This window comes from Castor canadensis, chromosome 14 (genome assembly GCF_047511655.1).
Source record: "Castor canadensis chromosome 14, mCasCan1.hap1v2, whole genome shotgun sequence".
Taxonomy (NCBI): Eukaryota; Metazoa; Chordata; class Mammalia; order Rodentia; family Castoridae; genus Castor; species Castor canadensis.
In genome coordinates this window covers 12191767-12194365 of record NC_133399.1, presented here as the reverse complement: position 1 = coordinate 12194365, position 2599 = coordinate 12191767, and the positions used below count along the sequence as shown (strand labels likewise).

The following is a 2599-nucleotide window of genomic DNA, read 5'->3' as shown; positions in this document are numbered from 1 at the left end:
GTAAACAGAGGCCCTGGGGGCAGAAGAGGAGCAAAGGAAAAAGTGCTAATCCGGTCCACTATCCCTATGGGGAGGGCGTGGCAGCGGCCCGGGAGGTGGCACAGCCGGCCCCGCCCCGCCCCGCCCCGGCCCGACCTCCGGGCGCATAGCTCAGGCCGCGGGGCTCGGGAGCCTCGCGCCCCGCCTCCCGCCTAAGGCTGCCGTCCGCGGTCGCAGCCTCAGAGAGGCGAAGAACACCAATCCCAATCTCCGACCCGCCCGACCCGGCCAGCGGGGGATCGCGGGGGGCGATGGCTGCCAAGGCCACCTGAAGCGCTGGTGCGGGACAAGAGGGTCCCCAGGCCAAGGGCCGGGTCGCGCCCCACCGGGCCCGCGAGCCGGCTACGCCTGACACCCGGCGCCCGGCTTGGGGTCCGCTCCGCCGTCGCGCGGCCCCGGGGCGGGTGGCCCGAGGCCCTCGTGGCCGTAACCGCGCAGCGCCGCCTCCTGCTAGGCCTCCAGGATGGTGTGGCGCTCCTCGGGAGAGAAGTCCATGGAGAAGGGGTGACCTGCAGGATGTGCCGCTTGAAGGTGCTCACCTTGAGCGTGGCCAGCGCGCCCCCGCACACCGCGCACACCTGGCCGCGCCGGCCTCCGTCGTCGTCCATCAGGTAGGTGTCGCCCCGCCAGCGCGGCTGGTAGTTCCGCAGCTGCTCCCGGACTCCTGGCCGTCCCCATCATCCTCCTCTTCCTCGGCGGGCCGCTCCAACGGAGTCACCGGAGATAACGTACGTCGCCTGGGCCCTTCGGCGGGCAAGCTTGGAGGCTGACCCCTCCTCCTCCTCCTCCTCCTCAGCCCCCTGGGCCCCCAGCCCCAGGTGGGCATCCCAGCTGTTGCTGATGACTTCCTCTCCCAGGTACTCCAGTGCAGGGAGTAGGGGTGCTTCTGGCGGAAGTGCCGCTTGATGGTGCTGAGTTTGCGGGTGGCCCGCAAGCTGCCGCACACCATGCCACGCCGGGCGGGGTTGACGTCCCGCAGGTTCTCCAGCCGCCAGTGGTCCTGGAAGTAGCGCCGGTGATCACGGCCAGGGATGCGACTCTTTCCAGGCCTCGAGGCCGTGGCCTCACAATGGTTTGAGTATTTCCTGCCTGAAGATGCTGGTCCCCTGGCCCTGGAGAAGGGCAGGGGGCTCCTCCCCCAGGACCCCAATGCACCCCCGTCTAGCTGAAGATCTTGTCCGCCGCCGTCCTCCTCGGGCCCCGCGCCGCCGCTCGATGCGGCAAGCAGCAGCTGTCGGCCCCATGCCGAGGGCACTGCTGGCCCGGAGCCGCCCCTACCGCCGCCACTCCGGCTCCGGTGTCCCCGCCGGGCTCCATGCGCTGCGCTGAGGAGCGGGGCTTGGGGCGCTGGGCGCATGCGTGGGGCGGCCGGCCGCATGGACTGCTGGCTGCTCGCTGGGCGGCGCGGACTGGACCGGGGTGGGGATTCCTGTCTGGGGCCCCTGGGGCTCCTTTAAGGGCTCCTGGGTAAACTTAAGGGGGTCGCGCGCTATTTCCTCCTGCCAGTCGCGGGGGGCGAAGAGTCCGCAGCCGATGTCCGCTGCGGACGGTAGGAACACGGACCTGGCCGCTCTCGCGGGCCCTCACCGCCGCCTCCGCGGCTCTAGTCCCGCACCCGAAGGGTTACAGAGGTGGCGAGGGTGCCCGCGTCCAGGGCGGCGCAGTTCCATCAAGGCTGGGCTCATGGCCACCGCCCCCTCGGGGCGTCTCAGCGCGGGGTTCTCCGCAGCGGCGCTCCCTGGGGACCGCCCAGTGGAGCGGCCGGGGACCCCGCCAGGGGCTCCCTTCTCCCGTGCGAGCTCGGCGCGGGGCCCGGAGAGGACGCGACTGGCAGGAGCCCCGAACTGGAGTATTTTTTTTGCAAGTTTGTTAATGCCGTTAAAGCAAAGTTGTGGAATTTGGGCTTCTTAACTATTGCCGTGTGTCCTTAGGCAGGTCACATCCCCCTTCTAAACCTGCCCTGTAAGAATGTAGCAGTGAAACCGTGTTTTTGATCTGCACAGCGGTGTCTGACACACACACACTTTCAATAAATAGTACTTAGGATGCCTTCATGTCGAATTTGCTTGATGACTTTGGTAATGGGGGGGCAGTCCCTGATCCTGGGGTTTTAGCCCAGGGCTTTGTGCATCCTAAGCAGGTATTCTACCTCTTGAGCCACACCTCCAACCCCACCTGATGGGGTTGGAATCAGAGGTGTCAGATGGGGAAATGCTTAGATGAAGTCAACAGCTTTTACTTTGTCCATTTTGGTATTCAGTGAGACAGAGCCCTGGGACATCAGCAGAAGCCCTGTGGTCCAGCAAGGGGCACTACTGGGAGAAGTGCTTCTCCAGCTCAGGGTCATGCTCAGACCTTCCTTCCCACAATCCAGGACTACTCCTCTCTATGGCTACAGCATCCATGAATGTTCCCCATGATTCGTCATCATGGCCACAGCTCCACAGGAAGTGACACTCAAGATATAGAGAAGGGCTGACTTATGGATAGGACTGTGCAATGAGCACAGTGACAAAGCAAATGACCTTTTGTAAACTGCATCTTACTGCCTAGCCTCAGT

General features: G+C 65.1%; 1 pseudogene; it reads right to left on the bottom strand.

Moving 5' to 3' along the window:
* Positions 1-381: 381 nt before the first annotated feature.
* Positions 382-1356, bottom strand: LOC109673955 (zinc finger translocation-associated protein-like; annotated as a pseudogene).
* Positions 1357-2599: the final 1243 nt, after the last annotated feature.